This window comes from Malus sylvestris, chromosome 8 (assembly GCF_916048215.2).
Source record: "Malus sylvestris chromosome 8, drMalSylv7.2, whole genome shotgun sequence".
Classification (NCBI taxonomy): domain Eukaryota; kingdom Viridiplantae; phylum Streptophyta; class Magnoliopsida; order Rosales; family Rosaceae; genus Malus; species Malus sylvestris.
Window position 1 is genome coordinate 28,266,813 of NC_062267.1, and position 27,032 is coordinate 28,293,844.

General features: G+C 40.7%; 2 pseudogenes; both read right to left on the minus strand.

The window, feature by feature from the left end:
• Positions 1-232: 232 nt before the first annotated feature.
• Positions 233-26,913, minus strand: LOC126632055 (disease resistance protein RPV1-like; annotated as a pseudogene).
• The window catches only part of LOC126632057 (disease resistance protein RPV1-like), a 28,772-nt pseudogene continuing 14,965 nt past the window's right edge, over positions 13,226-27,032 (minus strand).

Below are 27,032 nucleotides of genomic sequence, written 5' to 3' on the forward strand. Positions count from 1 at the left end.
TGTTCTTACCAGTGATTACTGGATTACGCAAATGGTGCAGTGAAGACATCAGTGAATTATGCAAATGGTGCGGTGAAGACATTAACAAATTGAAAACAACAAATGGTGCAGTGAAGACGGTGAATCAACTGTCACAGATCAACAAATTGAAAACAACAAATAAAACCACAGAAAAAGAAAACAGCCAACTGGACTTGGAACAAAGAACATACGGACAGAAGAAGACTCAAAATGAGAGAAATGAAACAAATAAATAGACCTAAATCTCATAATTCATTTAAAAAACAAACCATAGAATAATGTTGGTGATATCAAACAAAAGCAAACGTATAACAGAAAATTACTTTAAGGCTTTGCGTGGAGCTTGAATCTCACGAGATCTGGGCTCAGCTTTTCTGAGACGGCGGTGTAGGCAACGGTCTTGGGGCTCTCATCTCTGATTTCTGAGCATGGATTTGCTCAGATGGGGATGATGATGCCAAAACGAACAAACCCAACCCCTCAAAAAGCTTTGTCCAAGTAGCAGTCATAGATTGCCAAACCACGCCAAAACCACGCCTCTTCTTTACTTGGTCTTCTTAATCCTCTCCTTAATTTCACTGCAAAATTCACACACAGATATAAATGACCAACCAGGGTCATTGTGGAACAAAACCCGAAACTGAATTTCTCATCCTAATCTATTGATTCAATTTTTAACAAATACACAAATATTAAAGAGCAACATGCCACGTTGAACAAAACAAATGATTGATCAACTTAAAGAGTGTGTCTGGGAATGCTTTGGTAAGGCTAAAAGAAATAACTAAAAGTGCTATTGAATAGAATTAAATTGCAGTATCAATAGACTTCAATATTAACCGGTTTACCTTAAGGATGGGCAATGGTTATGCGGACGGGTAACCGCGGTTAATTTACCCATAACCGTTTATGCTCATACCCGTTGGGTAATTGCCTAAACGGTTATACCCATACCCATAACCGTTTATAAACGGTTAACCATACCCATTTAACCGTAACCGTTTAATACCCGTTTACCCATTTATCCTTTTTAACCCGTTTATCTTTTTTTTTTTTTACCATTACCCTTTTTTCACCTGTCTACATGTTTTTTAACAACTTGAAACAACAACAACAACAAAGCCTTTTCCCACTAAGTGGGGTCGGCTATATGAATCCTAGAACGCCATTGCGCTCGGTTTTGTGTCATGTCCTCCGTTAGATCCAAGTACTCAAGTCTTTTCTTAGAGTCTCTTCCAAAGTTTTCCTAGGTCTTCCTCTACCCCTTCGGCCCTGAACCTCTGTCCTGTAGTCACATCTTCGAATTGGAGCGTCAGTAGGCCTTCTTTGCACATGTCCAAACCACCGGAACCGATTTTCTCTCATATTTCCTTCAATTTTGGCTACTCCTACTTTACCTCAGATATCCTCATTCCCAATCTTATCCTTTCTCGTGTGCCCACACATCCCACGAAGCATCCTCATCTCCGCTACACCCATTTTGTGTACGTGTTGATGCTTCACTGCCCAACATTCTGTGCCATACAACATCGCTGGCCTTATTGCCGTCCTATAAAATTTTCCCTTGAGCTTCAGTGGCCTACGACGGTCACACAACACGCCGGATGCACTTTTACACTTCATCCATCCAGCTTGTATTCTATGGTTGAGATCTCCATCTAATTCTCCGTTCTCTTGCAAGATAGATCCTAGGTAGCGAAAACGGTCGCTTTTTGTGATCTTCGCTAGATTGCTCCGGTCATTAGTGTGGATAAGTATATAAATGGATAGAGATAGGAAAGCAAACACAAGATGTACGTGGTTCACCCAGATTGGCTACGTCCACGGAATAGAGGAGTTCTCATTAATTGTGAAGGGTTTACACAAGTACATAGGTTCAAACTCTCCTTTAGTGAATACAAGTGAATAATTTAGTACAAATGACATTAGGAAATATTGTGGGAGAATGATCTCGTAATCACGAAACTTCTAAGTACCGGAGTGTGGTATCGTCTTGACTTGCCTTATCTATCTCATAGGTAGATGTGGCATCTTCTCTGGAAGTACTCTTCCTCCATCCAGGGGTGGTATCTTTAACTGGTGGAGATGCACAAGGTAATGTATCAATTTCACTTGAAGCTTACTTGTAGTTTTAGGCTTGGTCAAGCGCGATACAAACCATGTAGTAGGAGTCCCTCAAGTCGCCGAGTTAGGGGATCTGCTGAAAGAGGTGACAGACAAGGTAAATAATCAGAGCTCCGGCTAATTGTTCACATTCTCCCTATCTTGCAGGCAACATGAAGGATAAAGAGAAGAAAAATGAGAAGAGATGATATGGGATACTTTTGCTTTTGAAGAAGTAACTTTCCACAGGCTTATTCTTGAACTGGGCTGGAGGGTTTTCTGGTTTCCTCCAGAATATAATGCCGACTGAAGAATTTGAGGGTCAAAACAAGTCCATCAAATCTAGAGTACGTTCGACCCTGCTGATATGGGATACTTTTGCTTTTGACAGAGTAGTGGATGTATCGGCACGTGTGCTGTTACGCTTGTCTCCACATGCTTCCTTGTATCCTTCTCACTTGCCCTATCTGTTTCTCAGGCAGATGCGGTATCTTCCTTGGAAACATAAGATGTTGAAGATGAGTACTCGAGAACAATGTCAGGTAAGTAATCAGGTAAGGGGTTCCAGGCAGTCAGTTCCTGGCTGGAAGCTTGATTCCAAGTGCTGACTGATTGCTCTCTTTCTCCTTGTCTTGCAGGTAAGAACAAGGCCAAAGGAAAAGACAGGGAAAAAGCATGATATGGGATACTCTTGCTTTTAACCCTGATGATATGAGATATTCTTGCTCTAGTATAGCTTGTTTGCAGAGGTATTATCGGGGGAAAGAAAGCTGAATAATTCGAAAGGCTTCGTTGGGAGTGCTCTCTCAGATATGAGGAAGGGTTGAGCATTTTTGCAGGCCTGCCTGTCCGTTAGGGATGGAGGTCAACATATATAGGAGTCTTCCTAACATCAAGTAGTAATGCTATTCCTTTACCCTGCTTGGTCATAGCACGGTAGTGGGAGCTACCAGCTTCACATGTTTTAACTCTGTCAGAGCACTTTGAAAAAATGGTCTGTGGTATCTGGAAAGCTGATGTTGCGTGTGAAGATTACAGACAAGCTTTATCCAAGGAGATCCAGCTCTTGAAGTTGGGAAAGTGGTGCCTCTTCGGTTTTCGAATAAGCAATCCTGTCGGGAATCTGGCTCTCGAGATTCGGAGAACGATGCCTCTTCGATTTTTGAGAAAGCAATCCTGCTGGGGGTCTGGCTCTCGAGATTCGGAGAGTGGTGTCTCTTCGATTTTTGAGAAAGTAATCATGTTGGGAGTCTGGCTCTCGAGATTCGGAGGGCAGTGCCTCTTCGATTTTGGAGCAAGCAATCTTGTTGGGAGTGTTTTCTCGAATGTGAGTAAAGGTTGGGCATGTTTGCTAGTCTACCTTGCCACGAAGCACAGAGGTTGACACACAGGGACTTTCCAATTATCCAGCAGTGGTACTGTTCCTTTACCCTCTCTTCGATTTTTGAGAAAGTAATCATGTTGGGAGTCTGGCTCTCAAGATTCGGAGGGCGGTGCCTCTTCGATTTTGGAGCAAGCAATCTTGTTAGGAGTTTTCTCGAATGTGAGTAAAGGTTGGGCATGTTTGCTAGTCTACCTTGCCATGAAGCACAGAGGTTGACACACAGGGACTTTCCAATTATCCAACAGTGGTACTGTTCCTTTACCCTTGTGGGTAATAATATGGTAGCTAGACCTTCAAAATTTATGTGTCTAAACTTTGTTAGTGTTGTTTCTTTGCTATTCTTTTACCCTTCTTGGTCAGAGCGATGTAGTGGGAGCTGCAAGCTTCACGTGTCTCAACTTTGTCAGAAAACTTTGGCAAAGTTATTTGTGGTACCCATGAGCTACTGTTGTGTGTGGGAAGTGGGTGATTGAACAGTACGATTCATGTGCTTTCTACTTCACCAGAAATCTTCGACAGAATGCTCATAATTTCCGCAAAGCTGAGTGTGCGTGTGACAGGTGCTGACAAGGCTAGAAAAGTAGGTGCCTCTTTGAGTTCTGAGATCGGCCCTCGTGGTCTCTGAGCAGCCCAACTTTTGAGAAAGCAAGCCTCTTCGATTTCTGAGATCGGCCTTCGTGGTCTTTGAGCAGCCCAGCTTTTGAGAAAGCAAACGCCTCTTCGATTTCTGAGATCGACCCTCGTGGTCTCTGAGCAGCCCAGCTTTTGAGAAAGCAAACGCCTCTTCGATTTCTGAGCAGGCGCCTCTTCGATTTCTGAAGCTTCGTCGAGTGCAGATTTTTATAGGGGATGTCATTAAGTTCCAAAGCACACTTGAATCTCCACCAGTAGAAGCTCTATTCTTGCACTTCTAAGATCTTGATTTGTCCGACCTCTTCTCTCTTCAATACCTTTGAAAATGTCTGGCCCCTCCGACCGTCGTTTTGACTTGAACCTTGTTGAAAAGGCAACCCCGCCTTCTCCAGACAACATATGGCGCCCATCCTTCGTTTCCCCTACTGGTCCTCTTACCGTTGGGGATTCCGTGATGAAGAATGATATGACCGCTGCGGTGGTGGCCAGGACCTTCTCACTCCCAAAGATAACAGACTACTTTCCAAACGGTCTGATGAGTTGGCTGTTAAGGATTCTTTGGTTCTCAGTGTTCAGTGTGCAGGTTCTGTGTCTAATATGGCCCAACGCCTATTTGCTCGAACCCGCCAAGTTGAATCATTAGCGGTTGAAGTGATGAGTCTCAAACAGGAGATTAGAGGGCTCAAGCATGAGAATAAACAGTTGCACCGGCTCGCACATGACTATGCTACAAACATGAAGAGGAAGCTTGACCAGATGAAGGAATCTGATGGTCATGTTTTACTTGATCATCAGAGATTTGTGGGTTTGTTCTAAAAGCATTTATTACCTTCGTCTTCTGGGGCTGTACCGCGTAATGAAGATCCAAATGATCAACCTCTGATGCCTTCTCCTTCTAGGGTTCTGTCCAGTATTGAGGCTCCGAATGATCCCCCTCCGGTGCCTTCTCTTTCTGGGGCTCAACCGACTGCTGAGACTTCTCCTAAGCAACCTTTGTGAAGGCTTCCTCTTGTTTGTTTATTTTGACTTATGTATATGTACATATTTGTAACTTATCGGGGATATCAATAAATAAGCTTTCCTTCATTTCAACGTATTGTGTTAAATACACCAAAGCATTCTTCGCTAAGTTCTTTGAATTTTCTTTTGTTGAAGCTTGTATGTTGAAGCTTTGTGAGTGGAGCATGTAGGTTGAGGTAGTGTTCCCTTAATTTCCCGAGTGAGGAAAACTTCTCGGTTAGAGATTTGGAAAATCCAAGTCACTGAGTGAGATCGGCTATATGAATCTTAGAACGCCATTGTGCTATGTCCTGTGTCATGTCCTCCGTTAGATCTAAGTACTCTAAGTCTTTTCTTAGGGTCTCTTCCAAAGTTTTCCTAGGTCTTCCTCTACCCCTTCGGCCCTGAACCTCTGTCCCATAGTCGTATCTTCTAATCGGAGCGTCAGTAGGCCTTTTCTGCACATGTCCAAACCACCGTAACCGATTTTCTCTCATCTTTCCTTCAATTTCGGCTACTCCTACTTTACCCCGGATATCCTCATTCCTAATCTTATCTTTTCTCGTATGCCCACACATCCAACGAAGCATCCTCATCTCCGCTACACCCATTTTGTGTACGTGTTGATACTTCACCGCCCAACATTCTGTGCCATACAGCATCGCCGGCCTTATTGCCGTCCTATAAAATTTTCCCTTGAGCTTCAGTGGCATACGGCGGTCACACAACACGCCGGATGCACTCTTCCACTTCATCCATCCAGCTTGTATTCTATGGTTGAGATCTCCATCTAATTCTCCGTTCTTTTGCAAGATAGATTCTAGGTAACGAAAACGGTCGCTCTTTGGTATTTCTTGATCTCCAATTCTCACCCCTAACTCGTTTTGGCCTTCATTTGCACTGAACTTGCACTCCATATATTCTGTCTTTGATCGGCTTAGGCGAAGACCTTTAGATTCCAACACTTCTCTCCAAAGGTTAAGCTTTACATTTACCCCTTCCTGAGTTTCATCTATCAACACTATATCGTCTGCGAAAAGCATACACCAAGGAATATCATTTTGAATATGTCCTGTTAACTCATCCATTACCAACACAAAAAGGTAAGGACTTAAGGATGAGCCTTGATGTAATCCTACAGTTATGGGAAAGCTTTCGGTTTGTCCTTCATGAGTTCTTGCGGCAGTCTTTGCTCCTTCATACATATCCTTTATAGCTTGGATATATGCTACTCGTACTCCTTTCTTCTCTAAAATCCTCCAAAGAATGTCTCTTGGGACCTTATCATACGCTTTTTCCAAATCTATAAAGACCATGTGTAAATCCTTTTTCCCATCTCTATATCTTTCCATCAATCTTCGTAAGAGATAGATTGCCTCCATGGTTGAGCACCCTGGCATGAACCCGAATTGGTTGTCCGAAACCCGTGTCTCTTGCCTCAATCTATGCTCAATGACTCTCTCCCAGAGCTTCATTGTATGACTCATTAGCTTAATACCCCTATAGTTCATGCAATTTTGTACGTCGCCCTTATTCTTGTAGATAGGCACCAAAGTGCTCGTTCGCCACTCATTTGGCATCTTCTTCGTTTTCAAAATCTTATTGAAAATGTCAGTGAGCCATGTTATACCTGTCTCTCCCAAAACTTTCCACACTTCAATTGGTATATCGTCTGGGCCTACTGCTTTTCTATGCTTCATCTTCTTCAAAGCTACAACCACTTCTTCCTTCCGGATTCAACGATAAAAAAAGTAGTTTCTACACTCTTCTGAGTTACTCAACTCCCCTAAAGAAGCACTCATTTCATGTCCTTCATTGAAAAGATAATGAAAATAACCTTTCCATCTGTCTTTAACCGCGTTCTCTATAGCAAGAACCTTTCCATCCTCATCCTTGATGCACCTCACTTGGTTTAGGTCCATTGTCTTCTTTTCCCTTGCTCTAGCTAGTTTATAGATATCCAACTCTCCTTCTTTGGTATCTAGTCGCTTATACATATCGTCATAAGCCGCTAACTTAGCTTCTCTCACAGCTTTCTTCGCCTCTTGCTTCGCTTTTCTATACCTTTCACCATTTTCATCGGTCCTATCCTTGTATAAGGCTTTACAACATTCCTTCTTAGCCTTCACCTTTGTTTGTACCTCCTCATTCCACCACCAAGATTCCTTTTGGTGTGGGGCAAAGCCCTTGGACTCTCCTAATACCTCTTTTGCTACTTTTCGGATACAACTAGCCATGGAATCCCACATTTGGTTAGCTTCCCCCTCTCTATCCCACACACACTGGGTGATTACTTTCTCTTTGAAAATTGCTTGTTTTTCTTCTTTTAGATTCCACCATTTAGTCCTTGGGCACTTCTAAGTCTTGTTTTTTTTTCTCACTCTTTTGATATGTACATCCATCACCAACAAGCGAAGTTGATTAGCCACGCTCTCTCCTGGTATAACTTTGCAATCCTTACAAGTTATACGATCCCCTTTCCTCATTAGAAGAAAATCTATTTGTGTTTTTGACGACCCACTCTTGTAGGTGATCACATGTTCTTCTCTCTTCTTAAAGAAGGTGTTGGCTAAGAAGAGATCATATGCCATTACAAAATCCAAGATAGCTTCCCCATCCTTGTTTCTCTCCCCAAAACCATGGCCACCATGAAAACCTCCATAGTTGCCTGTCTCCCTGCCCATGTGTCCATTTAAATCTCCTCCTATAAATAACTTCTCCGTCTGAGCAATTTCTTGCACCAAGTCTCCAAGGTCTTCCCAAAATTTCTCTTTCGAACTCGTATCCAACCCTACTTGAGGTGTGTACGCACTAATCACATTGATAAGTTCTTGTCATATTACAATCTTGATTGCCATGATTCTATCTCCTACCCTCTTGACATCTACAACATCTTGTGTCAAGGTCTTGTCCACGATGATGCCAACACCGTTTCTCGTTCTATTTGTGCCTGAATACCATAGTTTAAACCCTGAGTTTTCTAGATCCTTTGCCTTACGACCAACCCACTTAGTTTCTTGTAGGCACATAATATTTATCCTTCTCTTCACCATAACTTCCATTACTTCCATAGATTTTCCCGTTAAGGTTCCTATATTCCACGTTCCTAAACGCATTTTGCTCTCTTGAACTCTACCCTTCTGTCCTAGCTTCTTCACCCTCCCCCGTCTAATAGAATCAAAGTACTTCTTTTGTGTGTCCCGTGTAAAGTTGATAGGAGCATATGCTCCCAAACAACTTTGAGTGGAGTCGTTCGAAAAGAAGTTGAAAATTAAAATAAAATTGTCATAATTTTTTTTTTGACAATTAAACACCGTTATAGGTACATTCATCATACATTTCCATATTTTAATTTTTTAAGTCCTTATACCATTTCAATAATTGAAATAATAGTTTACGGACGATATTTTTAACTGTTACCAACGAAGGTAAATATAATATTTGCTAAGTATTATTGGGTTACAAAAATTGTTTAGAAGACATTTCTGTCAAAGCATTTCTGTCAATTTCACGGTTACCCGCAAGAAATTTAAATTAATTTGGCCAATTCCTTGATGATGAAAATCATCATTCCTGTAATAGTGTTATTGAGAGAAGGACCGATGACTTCCTTGCTAATTTATTGGGTGCTAAGTATTATTGGATTGAGAACATGATTTGTGTTAGTTTTACATATATAAAATAAATGGGTAAACGGTTACCCGTTTATAACCGTGGTTAATACCCGTAATCGTCCATTTAAATTTCGCGGGTAAACGGTTATACCCATAACCGTTTATTTATCTAAACGGTTACCCATAACCGTAACCGTTTAATTTAAATGGGAGGATAACCGCGATTACCCATAACCAATGGGTATTTGCCCATCCCTAGTTTACCCTGAAAAGACACGACAACAATGAATAGAATTAAATTGTAAGTGAACTAATATTTTGAACAACAAATATATAAGGGATATATATTGCACAAATAGACATGATGCATAAAGTCTCACATGTTTCCGAAACGAAAACGCTACAAATCCAAGATATACGGCCAATTAATTCTTCAACCACTAATGGATCGCGGGATATTCATAGCTGCCTTTGTAGTTCTTGTTTGTCAAATTCGAACAAAACTCAGGAAAAATAAATATAAACACAATGAGAGAAGAAGATATAAGACAATTACCTCTCTTTTGGCAGGAAGCTCATTCCCAAACATAAATTCTGATATCTTCCTAAGCCTGTATTATGCAGGTTGTGTACTCAGTGAATTTTCGAGAAAAGATCAACAAGCGTGCATTAATTCCTAAATTCCTATGAATTTGACATGCTAATTTATTGAAAGGATTTGGCAAAAAAGACTATGGGATTAGAGAGACCTCAAAAACGAATGATGCACATATAGATCTAAATATGGTAAAATACCAGCTGAATTTAATAAGAAAGAATTCAGACCACAACACTATAGTTGATGATTAAATCAACAGCATAATGTTTTGTTGAGATTCTGTTTCAGCATGCACTAAGAATAATCTCAATGGCCTTTCCTCTTCTACAGGTCCTGAAGATTTCGGAATCCGGATCTTGGGTTCATTTGGTTTCTGCAAAATGAATTCATAAGCTCAAAACTCAACTTTCCCAAAAATTCTTCAAATCATAATTTTATATTTTTTTTCGCGAAAAATAGAGAACTAACTGACCATCTTCTTCCTTGATGAAACACTTGAGAAAGAAAGCGAAGCAGCTTTGAATCTCAGCTGCTGAATACTCTATTCTTCCTCCCCAACTCCACCATAACTCCCATAAGAGAAATTTTCATGCGACCTCTTTCCAGCAGCTGCAAAAAAGATATCAAATTTAAAAACGAATTCCAAAAACAAAGCAAGAGAGTGCATTTGGACGTTGGTTTGGGTGCAGAGGCGGTGGAGGGACGGTGGGTTGGTGGTGTAGGCGGTGAAGATGGGGATGGATGGTGATGGGTGGTGATGGGTTTGGGTGGGCTGCCCATTTGAGGGTTTGGGTTAGTTTGGTTGGGTTGCTGCCGGCTAAAGCTAGAGACTTGAGAGGGAGGTGGGTGTATTGAGAAATAGGACAGATTGGATTGGAGAAATTGTGGTTTTGATGGAGAAGAAGAGGGAGGGGAGAGAGAGACCAGCGTAAATTGCGTTGTGAAGGGAAGCTGCCATTTCAAGAGGAATGACAGATACAATCCCCCACATCATGCACCCTCTGCGACCAACCCCCCCTCCTTTCCCAAAATCACGCCCCCAAATCTCTGCATCCAACCCCCTCTCCTCTCTCCCCCAAATCACGAGATCAGATCTTCTGCACCCAACCCCCTCTCCTCTCTCCCACAAAATCACGCCTCCACCCTTCGGCCCCCAAAACAACAGCCCAACCGGCTGTTTTGGGTGAAGCACAACCCACACACAGACAATGGCAGAAACGTAATTAATTCAAATTTGAGTTTATTGAGTTGATTGTAGATGATATTTTTAAGAAATTGCTCAACATCTCATCAAGTGAAAAGAATGGCTTGGTTGGAATGGATTCCCGCTTACAGAAAATGGATTAACTGTTATGTCCCGGGGTGGATGATGTTCACTTTGTTGGAAATGCAAACTCAGTTTCACCATGGACAAACAGGTCGTTACCGCCCAAAACAGAGGTTTTTTTTCAGCTCTGTTGATGGTGACTGTCAACTACATTGTTCAAACTTCTCAAAGGTTATCAATAAAAGGTCTCCGGTGTCTCATTCATCACAGGTAATGAAGAGGCAAGGATCACAGGAGCAATGATGTTGACACCAATACCTTTCGGTACACACTTTTTTTCACACTTTTGGCAACGAAGGTAACTAAAGCCTAGTACTTAGAATACTATCATCTACGGACAGACGACAACTGAAATTCGTTTCTCTGTATATAGTTTCCGGCATATTATAAGCAGAAAGTTGACTAACCAAACAAATTCCAAGTTTAAATTTAATGAAGGAATGTTGAACACCGTTTGGTCTAGTTTGAATGTAGTCGCAGGTAATGAACAGTAAGTCAACCGAAATTCATTCAGAGTTGTACATGAAAAGAAACGTACCCAATAGCGGTATGCTATAACTTCAGCTGGAGTATTATCAGGAGCACAAGATCCCAAGCTAATCTGCTTAACAGCCTCAATCTGAACTGCCTCTGGATCCTCCCTAGCACTCAATTCCAAAGCCAATTGAATCTGATACTCTTCTGCTATATCAGCATCCCTCGAGGTACTAGACCCCGAATCGCGCCTACCTGTATCCGAAACAACATCTAAACTACTCCCACTAACAGCTGCATCAGGTGGCTGCTCCACTCTCGCTGCCCTATTGACATTCGAAGATGATGGGGGACTAGGGCCATGCTTATTGGCAACTGAATTCAACTGACCCGAAATCCCCGAGAAGGGTTTATTCTCAGAACCCTGATGGGACCTCGAGTGCAAAAGCCTTTCAGTTTCAGGGGATGACTTGCTAATGGACTTACTACCCCTTGATGAAGCTGCAGACCCTTCTGAATCTTCTGATTGGTTGGACATGATATGCAGTTTCTTAAGAAGGTTCTTCATATCGTTTTCATAAGTCACAACAAAATCGAAGGCCAAAGAAATAAAAATCTGGCCATAAACATCTCCATTGTCTTGGACCAAGCATGAAATCCTAAGCACTATATCACCACAAAGCAAGCAAACTGAAAAGCAATCCAAAAAGCCCTTTTTGCAGAAGCACTTCACAGAGCCTTCACAGGGTCAAAAACCCCCACTCATATCCAAAAGCCAGAAATCACTATTCCAAGCAATACCCCAGTAAAGTTTCAACCTTTACCAATACCAAGAAAGACTTCATTTACACAAAATCAGAGGGCTCATCCACTGTAATTTGCAGACATAGAAATGTTAAGATAAAAGGAAATGCAAACTACCTTTCACCCAAATTTGCAACGGGAATTGACATAGCAATATCTTCACAGTTTCTGCACAAGCACAAATCAAAAGTATAAGAAAAGCAGCACATAAGCAATTGAACCCCGCCAAACACGAACGAAAAGATCGGCAACAAATGTATTCCACATGTAGAGATATTGGGTTTGGATTTTGATTACCTAGAAATTGGGGGGTTGGGGCCGAGAGGAACCCTAGCCAAGACGGAGCTCCGTAGTGGATGCCGATGATGTTTTGGAGAGTAGTACAGGTGTCAAAATGTCAGCATGCCCATTTTCAAAATCTACTAGACGATCCCAAAAGCTTACTAAATCCTCACAGTTGACAGGATACTGAGAAAGATTTGTGCACCCACGGAGATCGAGAGTTAAAAGTTGCGCCAAATTACATAAAGTGTCGGGAAGATGTACAAGGCTTTTGCAGTTTCTCAGATTTAATAACACAAGCCGCTGAAGCCGTTCAATCGAGGGGGGAAGCTCTTTGATAGATGTTCCATCCAAATGAAGCACTTTTAATCCCTCCATATTTTCTTCAATGCTTGGAAACACCTCAAATTTTGTACAACCAGAAAGAGAGAGACAATATAGGAATTTAAGTTGACAAATGCTACTTGGAAGAGTCTTGATTTCCTTGCAGTCTTTTAAGTCCAAACTTTTCAACTTCGTAAGATTATTAATTGACGATGGCAGTTCCTTAATTTTTGACCTGGATAGATTAAGCTCTGATAGTTCCTCCATAACTGCTGAAATCTCTGGAAATATCTCAAGACTTGAGCAGCCAGAAAGATCAAAGGTTATGAGAGATCTCATATGAATGATGCTTGGAAGACTCTTAAGTTTCTTGCAATGTCTTAGGTCCAAATATCTCAAACCTGTGAGATTATTAATTGACGATGACAGTTCCTTAATTTTTGACCTGGATAGATTAAGCTCTGATAGTTCCTCCATAACTGCTGAAATCTCTGGAAACATCTCAAGACTTGAGCAGCCAGAAAGATCAAAGGTTATGAGAGATCTCATATGAATGATGCTTGGAAGACTCTTAAGTTTCTTGCAATGTCTTAGGTCCAAATATCTCAAACCTGTGAGATTATTAATTGACGAGGGCAGTTCTTTAATTTTTGACCTGGATAAATTAAGCTTTGATAGTTCCTCCATAACTGCTAAAATATCTGGAAACATCTCAAGACTCAAGCAGCCAGAAAGATCAAGAGTTACGAGAGATCTCATATGATTGACGCTTGGAAGGCTCTTAAGTTCCTTGCAATCTTTTAGTTTCAAATATCTCAACCCCGTGAGATTATTAATTGACGAGGGCAGTTCTTTAATTTTTGACCTGGATAAATTAAGCTTTGATAGTTCCTCCATAACTGCTAAAATATCTGGAAACATCTCAAGACTCAAGCAGCCAGAAAGATCCAAGAGTTACGAGAGATCTCATATGATTGACGCTTGGAAGGCTCTTGAGTTCCTTGCAATCTTTTAGTTTCAAATATCTCAACCCCGTGAGATTATTAATTGACGAGGGTAGTTCTTTAATTTTTGACCCGGATAAATTAAGCTCTGATAGTTCCTCCATAACTGCTAAAATATCTGGAAACATCTCAAGACTCAAGCAGCCAGAAAGATCAAGAGTGACGAGAGATCTCATATGATTGACGCTTGGAAGGCTCTTGAGTTCCTTGCAATCTTTTAGTTTCAAATATCTCAACCCCGTGAGATTATTAATTTTTTTTTGAGAAGAAACAATTTTATTAAAGAATAGTGAAAAACATAGAAGTGGATAAGAAGTCCACCAACAAATTAGAAAGGAAAATCCCAATAGGATTTGGCTATAGTAGCCAATTCTAGACTTAGCTCACTTAACTGCTGCTAACAAATCCCACAGTATTTGAGAAAGAGAGCAATTATTAAACTCTTTAGTAGCCGAAGCCCAAAAAGATGCCCAATATTTTACTCTCCCCCAAAGTACTTCTGCCCCCACTCCAGTATAGTCTTCAAAAATCCTTCTGTTGCGTTCCAGCCATATATTCCAAAAAATTGCCGATACCAGGCAACCCCACAAAGCTTTGGATTTTTTCCCTTTTCCAAGTGCCTTAAAATTGGTGCTTAGTAGCTCAAAACACCCTTTAGGAATGACCCAACTTACTTTAACCTCCTGAAACAGTTTCCACCATAGTTGGATCGAGTAGGAGCAATGAAGAAAGATGTGATTTACACTCTCCTCCTTAGCTTTACATAAACTACACCAATGTGGGGATAAACACATCAGAGGGTTTCTCCTTTGAATTTTGTCGCAAGTGTTGAGACTCCCAGTGGCCACAAGCCATACAAGTATTTTAACCTTCGGAGGAGCTTTTGATTTCCAAATCTGAGAGTAGGGTGGATAATAGTGCACAATCCCATTGTTGCTCAGTAATGAACGATAGGATTTGCATGTGAACAAACCTGAAGCTTCTAGGTTCCACCTTCTGTTATCCATTTTTGATGGAGACAAGCGAACCACTTCCACTTTCTGTAATAAGCTGGCCGCCTCTTCTATCTCCATCTCATTCAGATTTCTCCTAAAATCAAAGTTCCAACTCAAGGAACTTGACGAAGCTTCCACAAAGCTAGAAATGTTATGATTATGCTTCCTCGATAATAAGAATAATCTGGGGAATTGCTCCTTCAGCGGTCCTCCTGCTAACCACCCATCCTCCCAAAACCTCACCCTCTCTCCATTGCCCACCTCAAACTTGCAGCATCCAAGAAACTGATGAGCACCACTCGAAATGTCTTTCCATGGGCTACGACTTGAAACCCTCCTTGGAGGAAGTGCATTCCATCCATTCACTTGTAGCCCATACTTGCTTCTTATCACCTTGTGCCATAGGGAATGAGACTCCCTTGGGAATCTCCACAACCACTTAGCCAATAGTGCTTCGTTCTGATTCCTCAAATTCCCCACCCCTAGACCTCCTTCCTCCTTGTTTTTAGTAACTAACTCCCATTTGACCAAATGGGATTTCTTACCTTCCTCCACGCCTTCCCAGAGAAACCCTTTCATTAATTTTTCTAGACGTCTTCTTACCCCGCCAGGAATTTTGAACAATGACATATAGTAAATCGGCAAACTTCCCAAGACTGATTGAATTAGAGTTAATCTACCTCCTCTGGATAGGAAAGCCTTCTTCCAACTTTGAAGTCTTCTTTCCATTGTTTCTACCACTGGATCCCAAAACCTTATAGCTCTTGGCCTTCCCCCAAGGTGAAGTCCCAGATACTTTATAGGCCAACATCCTACCTCGCAACCCCAAGAAACTGCCATCCTGTTTAATTTCTCACTTTCTGAATTTATTCCTGCCAAAAAGCACTTCGCTTTGTTGATTTTCAATCCTGAGACCGAACAGAATAAGTTGAGCACTTGTAATAGGTTGTTCCAAACTTCCTCGTCTTCCGTCAAGAAGAATATGGTGTCGTCTGCAAATTGAAGATGAGAGATCTCCACCTTTTCTTGCCCAATACACAAACCTTTGATGAGATCATTTTCTTGAGCCTTCTCCATTAACCTGCTCAAAACATCGACTACTAAGGTGAAGAGAAAGGGTGACAGTGGGTCGCCTTGTCTCAATCCTCTTGAAGCTTGAAATTTTCCCCTAGGCCTCCCATTGATCAAAACTGAAAAATTTGCAGAGCATAAACATCCCTGCATCCATTTCCTCCATCTATTGCCAAAACCTTTTCTTTGTATTACTTCTTCCAGAAATCTCCATTCAACATGATCATACGCTTTTTCAAAGTCGATCTTGAGCACCAATCCCTTCTCTTTTTTCTGCCTTATCTCTTCTACCACTTCATTTGCAATGAGGACAGCATCCAAAATTTGTCGATCCTTAACAAACGCCCCTTGATGTGGAGAGACAGTGGTAACCAAAACCTCCTTCAATCTTGAAGCCAGTGTTTTCGCTATAATTTTATACAATCCAGTTACTAAACTGATGGGCCTATAGTCCGTCACCTTCAAAGAATCTGACTTCTTTGGGATTAGGCAAATGAAAGTTTCGTTCGTCACTGCATTTATTATCCCTTTCTCAAAGAACTCCTCCATGATCTTCATTATATCTTCCTTCAAAATATCCCAACAATGTTGGAACATTTGCATAGAGAAGCCATCTGGTCCTGGTGACTTGTCCTTTCCACAATCGAAAACTGCTCTTTTCACTTCTGCTTCCTCAAAAGGCCTCTCAAGCCAAATTGCCTCAAGGGCGCTTATTGGGGCCCAATTTATACCTTCTAAACCCCAACATGCCTCGTCGTTACTGCTAAATAAGGATTTGAAAAAATTTACAATATGCTCTTCAATCTCTTTTGCATCCTCTATTAATCCCCCTCCAACCGACTCCAACCTTTCAATATAGTTTCTCTTCCTTCTTCCATTTGCAACTCGATGGAAGAATCTTGTATTACCGTCCCCTTCCTTTGCCCATTCCACTTTGCTTCTCTGCCTCCATTTCACTTCTTCTTTAAAAGCCAAGTCTCCCACCAGGTTTTGGAGTTTTTCCCTTTTACTTCTAGCTTCAAAATCTAAGCCTTCCGCCCCCTCTCTCTTATCCAATTCCTCTATGTCTGCTTCCGCTTCTTTCAAGACTTTTTCGATTTCGCCGAAACTCTCCTTACTCCAGCTCTGCACCTTTTTTTTCATGGCTTTTAACTTGCTCATAAATTTATAACCCTCCCACCCCTCCACTTGCTCCGATTGCCACCATTCCTTGAATTTGTTCCTGAATTCTGGATCTTGGAGCCACATGTTTTCAAATCTGAAAGGACATGGCCCCCATTTCACTTTGTTGGTGTCTAGCTGGATTGGACAATGATCGGAAATGACCCTAGCCAAGGCCGTTTGTCTAGCCTCAGGAAAGATATCTTCGCAACCTGTAGAGCATAAAAATCTGTCTAATCTCCGACACACAGGTTCTTCTCTGAGATTTGACCAGGTAAATTGTGCATTGAGTAGATCCAAATCCTTGAGTTCTGTCTCTCGAATGAAATCATTAAAATTCCTCATGCTTTTAGTCAGCCTCCCCCCGTTTGATTTCTCATTTATAAATCTAACCACGTTAAAATCTCCTCCTATACACCATCTTGTTCCACACATACCATAAAGTCCCGCCAATTCTTCCCAAAACTCCCTTCGCTCTCTATTTTTACATGGACCATAGACTCCGGATAGCCACCACTCCATCCCATTTGGAGCCTTAATTTTTATTGATGCAGAGAAAACACCGACCAAAGATTCGGTTACTGAAATGTGTTTTGTGTTCCAGATTACAGCTATACCCCCTGAGCTTCCTTGAGCAGGGACAAAAATCCACTCTTTATATCTGCTTCCCCACACGCTAGCCACAAGACTTCTGTCAATCAATGATTTCTTAGTTTCTTGTAGTATGATGATGTCCGGCTGTAACCGTTGGAATTGCTTTTTCAATGTTAGCCTCTTCCGTGTACTTCCCAATCCTCTAACATTCCAACTAATTATCTTCATTAACACTACTAGTGCCCCTGTGAAGTTTGCTTTCTCCCTTAAAACCACCCTCTCCCTTGCCTCTTCTGACTTTCCCATTCTTCTTTTCTTGGAATAGAGACCTTTTCAACGGAAACAAGGAAACCTTCATTTTAGACAAAAATTTGGAACTTAGATGTTGGGCCTCACGATTGGCTGATACTCCTGCCGATTTTTTCCTTCTACTGTACTTCAATATTTTCTTGTTTTTTCCTATTTCCTCAGTAACGGACTGCTCCTCGTGATTGGTTGCCTCCTCCAACGTTGTCACTGCTTCCAAATTTGAATCAATGAAGAGGTTGTGGAGGTCCTCACATGATACTTTAAAATCGTCAGATATTTCTTTTTCCTCTTGATAGTAAGCATCCACCTCCCCATCAGCGACAGAAGATTGAGCGGAGAAATCTTCGTCGTCACTGTCTAACAATTGAACCGAATCCATGCCAAAATCCTCCATCCTTCTCCACCATTGATCTGCTGAATTCTTCTCACTCGACCCGCCCGGTGATCGGACAATGTCGTCATCGGCCTCGCACTCCATATCTTCCTCTAATTCACTAACTGAATCGGTGAATGTGAGGTTAGAAGACAGCGCTTCCGTCGGATTAGGCCATTCTAGGTGATTCTGACAAGAGCCAAAATCATGTGGTAGAAGAAGCTTTAGCCGCTTTCCGCCCCTGTCGTGTTGTCCAAATCTCCCAAAGAAACTCGAACTTATGCTCCAGGAAGGTCTAATTGGAGCGCCTGCTGCATAGAACTCCATGGCCCGAAGTTGCTGGGGATCTCCCAAAGCCATATACTGTGGCGCGGTATTCCTTAGAGTTGGCAGCCTTAGGTCCTCAAGCGGGTTCGAAAACGTTAGAGACTTACACAGAAAGTCCATTTCGGATTGTTGATGAGATCTCAGCCCGGGAATAGTTAGGGCCGAATTACCATTTATAATTGTAAATAAATGTTTGGCAGTCATAGGCCCGCTCACCACAATGTTATCTCCAATATTTGGGCTTTGTGGATCAAGGCCCGCTACTCCATCAAGTTTAATTGGAATAAAGTTGTTTTTATTGGGCCCGCTCCTATCACATGCATTTACACTATTTCTAGTGAAGATCTCCACTCTTGTTCCATTAAAATACTCCCTGCTTGTTGAAATTTGTGCCTCCTCTGTACTAGAGCCACCGCCATCTTCTATCCCATCTAATTCCAAACTTTTGCTTTTACCCGGAGAAATCATGATACTGGAACTTCCTTTCAATTTCGAAATCATTAAAAAATCATTTACCGCCGCTTCTGTTGATTGACTCGCCGTAGCTGTCACGTCCTGTTCTTGAGATGGCGTCCCACGCTCTCTTTCAGGGAAAGTAAGGTCATAGATTGGGTTTGCATGCTCCTCGGAACTCGCGCCCACAGTCACAGACCTGTTGTGATCAAGCTTTCTGTCACATCCGATGGTGACTGGGCAGTCGAAGGCGCCTATTCGGAAACTGACGCAAGTCCCCGTCGTGTGAGCTGCCTTTCCGAGCTCAGCCGTCGCCGGATGATGTATTCCAGAAATCCTTTGTAATTGCTGATCCTTTTTCAGAGACCCAACTAAAGATTCCGATTTACCCCGATCTTCATCCGAAAGCATAGGTCTCTTCGCTGGCGTTAATTGTCGGATCCTGACCCTGAAGACTAGGTCTCCGTCAGCCACTTCTACTACCTCAGGGATGAAACCAGTGAAGTTGGTTTTTAGTTTTATCTTTGCTTCAAGCAGAAAACCAAAACTAGTGGTTGTTTGGTCAATATCCACCAGACCTCCGCAAGCCTCACCAATATCCTGGAAGAATTTTTTGGTCCAAAGATGCGGTGGTAAACCTTCCAATGCAACCCAACCTCCATAACTGACCGTCAATCTTTTATTTGAATTCAAACTCTCCCACCACCCCGCTAGTTCCACCTCGGGATACTCCTTCATAGCTATAGCTCCAAGTAGTGCAATTTTCTTTGCTTCCTCCTCGTTCTGGCAAACAAACAGTGCTTTGTTGCATTGAAATGGCGAGAGTCTGATGTCCGTTCCCAGAAGTTTTCGAAGTGAGGCCTCCACCTCCCTCCAGGATTGATGCACCACCTTTCTCTCACAGACTACAACACATCCCCAACTGTAAGATTCTTTAGAGCAAGTCATCTGATTCCAAGTGTGTTCTTTCCAAAAATCCTCTCTGGCACTCCGTGTGGATTCCTCAGTTGACGTCGACTTGCCTCCAATGACTGCATCCCTGTATGAGCCCTGAAAGCCGCCGCCCAAAAGATTTCTCCTAGGCTTAGTTCCAACCCGGTTCACCTTCCTCATTGTAGCCCCCGTCTTCTTTCCCCCTCGCAGGATCTCAGACATCAGCTCTTCCAGATTTCTCCATCCGATGCCTTTGAAACCTTTCGGAACGAAGATATTTCTGACAAAACCATCCTTTTCAGTTTTGGAAAGAACAAGGACCTCCCCGTTTCTGTTCTGAAATCCTTCAACCCAAAACTGATAGTTGTGACCCTTGTATTTTCTGAAGAAGTTCAGTCCTCCCGTGTCAATGGCCGCCTTTAACTGATCAGTGATCCATGCTGCACAACCCAAGTCAAAAGATATCTGATATCCTCTGGCTCTCGTTCTCTCTGTTATCCTAATCCTCTCGCCAAAAGACTTCTCTTCAATCTCTAAAATGAAAACCTTGTGCTCAACTTTAAAATCCCTGGACAAGTGTCTGTAGCTCATCTTGCTTTTTTCAGATGCACTTCACCATTGTTAAATTACATAATCAAACAGTGAAATTTAGACATCTTCCCTCTTTGACATAAGTGCAATTGGGAACCATCTATTTTGAAACCTTGTGATTTGTCAGAGGCATGTTTCTGGTATAAGACCCCGTGAGATTATTAATTGACGAGGGCAATTCTTTAATTTTTGACCTTGATAAATTAAGCTCTGATAGTTCCATAACTGCTAAAATCTCTGGAAACATCTCAAGACTCGAGCAGCCAGAAAGATCAAGGGTTTTAAGAGATTGCATACGAATGTTGCTGGCTAGAATCTTAAGTTGCTTGCACCGATGCAAATCCAATAAAACAAGGTTTGTAAGAGTTGAAATAGATGGGTGAACCTCAACTAAACTTGTACAATGTCTAAGAATTAGCACCTCAAGATTTGGCACCTTTGTGAAGTCAGGGGTTTCCTTAAGGGATTGACAATATCTTAAATCGATGAATTTCAACTTTTCCAGCGTCGGTTAAAACATTCAGGAAAACATGCATTACTTAATAAGACATGTCAAAACCTAAACATTTAAAGAATCATATACATGTAAATGATGATCTTACGTACCTGGGTTCCTTCCCAAAGTCGGTCAATGCAACTATGTTGCATGTCAAGGTAAACAAAATTTTTTAATTGAAAGTTGGATGGCAAAGACTTAAGGGGGCAACGAAGCCAGAAGAGACACCTCAACTCACGAAAAAGAAACTTTAAGTGCCCAATCAGGTGTTGTTTGTCGGAAGACTGAATGATCATGAGAAGTCTTAGTTGAGTCATACTATCAAAAGCTTCAGCATTTAAGCATACCTCACCTGAGTTCGACAAATCCAAGATTATGCTTTCAACTGCTTTTATACCCTGTGCAAATCAAAGTGAAGGAAAAAACAGAGAACCTTTGTTTAGATTGTGAAGTTAATGCTTGTTTCTATTTTTTGATGGAAAGTTAATGCTTGTTTCTTAAGGAGCCATTTTATAATCATTTTCTTTTCAGTTTTTAATTTTTGTTTGTCCATTTTTTTAAATATGAAAATAGAAAACACATAACTTGTTTGGTAATCGTTTATAATTTTCAATTATTAAAAAAAAATCAAAACTAAAAATTAAAAATTGTTAACAAAAATCGTTCCCAAACTGGCCTAAGAAATAAATTTTGGTCAAAAGTTGAAGCTTTCTACTAAACATTGCATAAGAAAATGATTTCTCACCGTATTTTCAGTTAGCACACGATGAACATCTCCATAACTCCACAACCTGCTTCGTCTCCCTGGCTCTTTGATAGATTCTTGGCGAACTATTTCCCGACCCATTTCCTGTAGTGAATCATGCATCTCCAGTTCCCCCTTCCGTGAGACAGTTATGAGAGCTCGATCGATTAGAACTCTTATACCTGTACGAGGATAGAAACCACAACTGTCCAGAATTTCAATTGCATAGTCTTTTTGCATTCCTTTAAAGAAACATGCAATATCTAGAAAGATGTCTTTCTCTGTGTCATCTAGTCCATCGAAGCTTGTTTTAAGCACATCATAAATTTCTCGTCGTGGGATTTCCCTTATTTTTATTAACACATCTTCCCACTCGCGTACAGTTTTTTATCAAGAAAAGCTCCCAAGACTTTGAGTGCTAAAGGCAGACCCTTAGCATATTTTACAGCACACCACGAAAGATCATCATAATCTTTGGTGGGTTGGTTTGTTCTGAAGGCATACCGCCTAAAGAGTTTCAGAGCTCTAGCACCACTGAAAAGCTTGGGGCTATATATCGCATCAGCTCCGCTTAGTAATTGCACATCTCTAGTTGTTATAATAATTCTACTTCCACCACCAAAAGAATGTTCCTTTCCGAGTAAGGCTTCAATTTGAGCTAATTTGTCTACATCATCAACAACAAGAAGAACTTTTTTGTGACCAAGGCTTTTTAACATCAACTGGAAACCATTTTTCAATATGTCGAAACTCTCCACCTTGTTTCCCGAGATACTAGATAGAAGTTGTGTCTGCATATGTTGTTCGCCATGCTTCATGAAACCCACCTTGACATTTTCAAGAAAGCAACAAGCTTCAAATCGACAAGCGATTTCGTCGTAAACAGCTCTAGCGATGGTTGTTTTGCCTAAACCACCCATACCCCATATTCCTACAATGCGAACATCACCCAACTCCACCCCAGGAGGACCAGGTTGTAAACGTAAATGCATTTCGTGCATATGAGAATCCATTTCAACCAAGCCATTATCTTTGCATGGTGTTGATGAGATGTGCCTTAATTTTCTAAAAACATCTTCCACAATTTCCTCTATAAGCTTTGCATCCTCCCTGTCAAATTAAAAAAAAAAATATATATATATAATAACAACACCAAATAACAAGTTTTCATCTGCTAGTTTAAAAAAAAATGAAAACTAAAAACTTAAAACAATAACCCCTAAACCCTACAAAAATCTCAAAATTAATAGGAAACTAAAACAAATTAAAATTTACTCATAGTTTCGCGAATCCCAGCCGGATAAACTGGTGGCAGTTGTAAGAGCGGATCTCCAGCTCTGAACCTCTTCCATTTCGACGTTAGAATCGTGATCGTGCTGATCAAAAGCTTCCGCGAATTTTCTCTTGAGTTTACGAACATCAGACGGATCAACTTCGTAGAAAATGGGGAGTACAATCTGTTCCTTGGTATCCTTGCATTTCAAGATTTCCACGAGTTCTTTCAAGCACCAAGTGGAAGAAGCATAGTTTTGAGAGAAAACAACAATCGAAAGCCTTGACTCTCGAATTGCTGTCAGGAGCTCGGAAAGGCGGTCTCCTTTTCCGAGCTCTTGGGCATCGATGAAGATGTTGATTGTTTTCTGACGCAGAGCTCTGTAAAGATGGCTGACAAAGCCTTTGCGAGTGTCTTCCCCTCTGAAATTGATGAACACTTCGTATTTCCATTGAGGGCCAGAAGAAGAAAAAGCAACCATTGATCGATCGCACCTGGTCACCGATGAGCATCAAAGATGAAGAGGAATTTAAGAACAGAAATACTAGATTGATCTACAAATTGGAGGAAAAGTAAAAAAAGTTATGTTTTTTGCATCTTCTTCCAAGAAATAACGGTGCCAGCGAGATGCTAAAAAAGGGAAATAGGAAAGAATGCTTTATGTTCTTCGCATTTTCTTCCAAGAAAGACCGGTGTCGGTCAAAAAGTGATGCTAGAAAAGGGAAAAGGAAGGAATACTTTATGTGTTGTAATCTTATAAGCCATTCAATGTCTGGATGGTCAACCCACTACAACTTTACATGTTTGTCCACTAATTCACTTACTGCCTCATCCTTTCATATAAAATCACACACAAAAACACAAAGCCTTACGGCTGAAAAGAGAGAAAAGAAAGAAGAAAGAAGAGAGAAGCCACAAGGCACACGGTAGAGAGAATAAAAAGGGAGGACATAATGGAGAAAATTATCTTTGTAATCTTATTACTTCATATTATAAACGAAAGCATCACTGCTACTCCGAGGACATACTCCAGTCACACGGACTGTAGAGAAACCTTGTAAATTTTGTGTCTTGTTTATTTATTCCATTGCACACACCGTCGATTTTACAACATTATGATTTTTTTCCCATCTTCTTCCAACAAAGAATTGCGCTGGGCGAAGAGATGTTCAAATTTCACTTTGTAGAATGGGCTAAAATGCACACTCACACTGGTGTGGTTTGGAAAAGTATAAGGCCTTGGCCCATGACCATTCACTATTCAACGGTTATTCTCTCGTCTTCTCTTAATAATTTTGGACAAGACATATAATGCTATGTTTATCACGTATTTTTACCATCATTTGTATTATTTCTAATAGAGATAGGAATCGCCAACCCATGTGAATTATTTTTTATTAGAAAGATTATACAAATGATAGTATAAATAAGTGGTAAGAATAGCATTTTTGTTTAAGATGATGCTTTCATACGTCATTTATTATGCCTAATTTTTAAAATTACCAATCATATTGTAGTAAGTTTAAAATTTGGTACCAAATTATAATTTTATTTCAAAGATCGTTTTTTTGGTTGTTCAAAGTTCGAATGGGAGTGGTCATGGAGAAAGAAGTGGAGATGGTGATAGAGGTGTTGCTCGGATGGCAGGGGAATAGCAAGATGAACCCTATATTTGCCATTCATTATTTAATGGTCAATTAAACAGAATTTCTATCGGATGTATGATATTGAAATAAAATTATAAGTAATGTATGACACTGAAATGTTTTCAAAATGTTGTAAGCGATTGCAATTAATCTCAAACTTGATGGGGTAAAACATAATTTACTCTAGATTTTATGTACTCAATACTGCTATTCGTACATTGAAATCTTAGATTATACAACTTTACCAACAAATGATCACGCAAGTGACAGGAACACGAAAGAAGGTAAGTAAACGTTACAGCAGGACCGGGAAAACTTTCTCCAATAAATTGATGAAACGCTTAGCGTACAGCTCCGGTTCGACAGCAGAAACGCGTTGAGGGTCTAACTTCGACGATTTGTAAGCGTGCTCGAGTTTCTTTTTCACATTGTACTCCTGCAATATGTCGATTATCCCCATATAAAGAACCACGTCGTAGAATTCAAATAGTTCTACTTCTGTTGAATTGACCTCTTCCCGCACAATCTTACGATTGGCCCGGGCCGGCATGTCTACACCTAGTTGCACCCTTAACCTGAGAAAAATTCAGCTGACGGTAACTATGTGCTGCTCGAACAATGAATGAAACACAGAATTCAACAACAGTTTTCAAGCTATGAATTTCTATGTTTTCAGCAATCTAATTACCGTTGCTTGACCGTGCTACTAAGTCACTCGCGTCAGCATACTATTCAAATCAGATGAAAGCTGATTAGAAGGTTAGGCCACGTATCATGAATCTTCTAGGGTGTCGTTTCACTCATATGAACGTAACAGAAGATCCAAACGCTTACGGTGTCAAACTTCAAAATATATCCGAGCCCAAAAGTGCGAATAGTAAGTGTAAAAGTACAAACAATAGAAGTACCTTCCTGTACCAGGGAGCAAGAGATTGACTTCTTTGTCACCGAGAGAATAAGCTTTCAACGGACTTCCTCTGATGTGAGGACCTGGTGCAGTACTGACAGAGCCAGGTTCATGGGTTACCAGTAGAAGACCTTTAGGAGGAATCAAAAGCTCCCCTTGCAAAGTCACACCTATTCAAATTGGAATATAAGTTCAAATATGAAATACGTAAAATGCGAGGAGATAAGGGAATTCGGTTGGTATTAAAAGCATGGCTGGAGGGAAAGACAACATTGTTCCATTCAAAGTCATTTTCATTATGTTTCTTTCCCATTTCCTCATTCTTCCAAGTGCGTGCCATTTCGAAGTTATGAAAATCAAGGTTCTAAAAGGCACTAGGCGCTAGTCGGCCGCATAGATATCAATAACATGGTAAGGATACATGTTCCACCCCCTTAGTGGCGTGAGGATGTTCCAAATCCCAAAATGTCGACCAGTACTAAAGTCTTAAATTGTAATGAGAACTACACCAGTTGCCGAGTTGTCATTAATTGCTCAGATCTTCTTTTCCAACAGTCCTTTTTCTGCGTTTATTCTGAGTGTATGACTATACTGTTTCCAGGGAAAGAAATCATTAATCGGAAAACTATTCGCATCACCAAATAGAAAAGAAATTAGAACATACGTAAAACAAATACAAGTTCATTTGAAAAGTATTTGTAATCAGAAAGAGATGCTTACCATCATCAGCAGGTAAACTCTCATGGTTGTGCATTGTAGCAGGAGGTTGTGAAAATCCCTTCAGATCCTCAGGAGCTCTAAAATGTAGACCCAACAGAAGGCTATAATCAATAATTTGCTGAGATTGTAGAAACTTGCAGTCTAGTGATATTTGTCTGCAAAACAAAGAGGAAAGATTCCAAGAGATGATTAAAATGTGGAAGAGCTAACTCAGCCAATTCTTATTAAAATTATCTTTTTGGGGACACAATCATAATCGATAAGCAGCAAATCTACGAGATGTGAACACGCAATGTATTATTGATTGTAGATCTACATACAGTGTTAAGATTTCATAAGAATATCAAGCTTGTTACCGGAAGAACAAAATATCGTACTGAAAAGTAGAGTGATAACTTATAAATGAAAAATGACAACGTAAATTGCAGAAACGTAAGAGAATTCTTTTATCAAATCCATTTTGATCGGAAATCTAAAATTGACATAAAGCTTATTGAACTGACCAATAGCATTTGGAACATCTTTTACGTTTCCTGTCTTAACATTGAAAGTAAATAAACTAATCAACCACAGGAGATTTGAAGCATTTTAACTTACAAATCAACAAGGCAAAGAATTGATTTCCAGGGACTACACAGTTTCCATGTACCAAGACACATGATACAAATTTACTGGTGAGGTTGAAATATCCCTCCAACCGGCTTGGCTCTTCCTCAAGGCAAGCTTTACAGGTCAGAATCCAAAGACAAGATGCAGAGGACTGGAAGAAGAAACTAATGCAGGACATATATCTAAGGATTAGATTCTCTTGCAAGTGGTTTTGAAGAATTAGACATCGGACCGAGTATGCTATATTGCATAAGTTTATTAA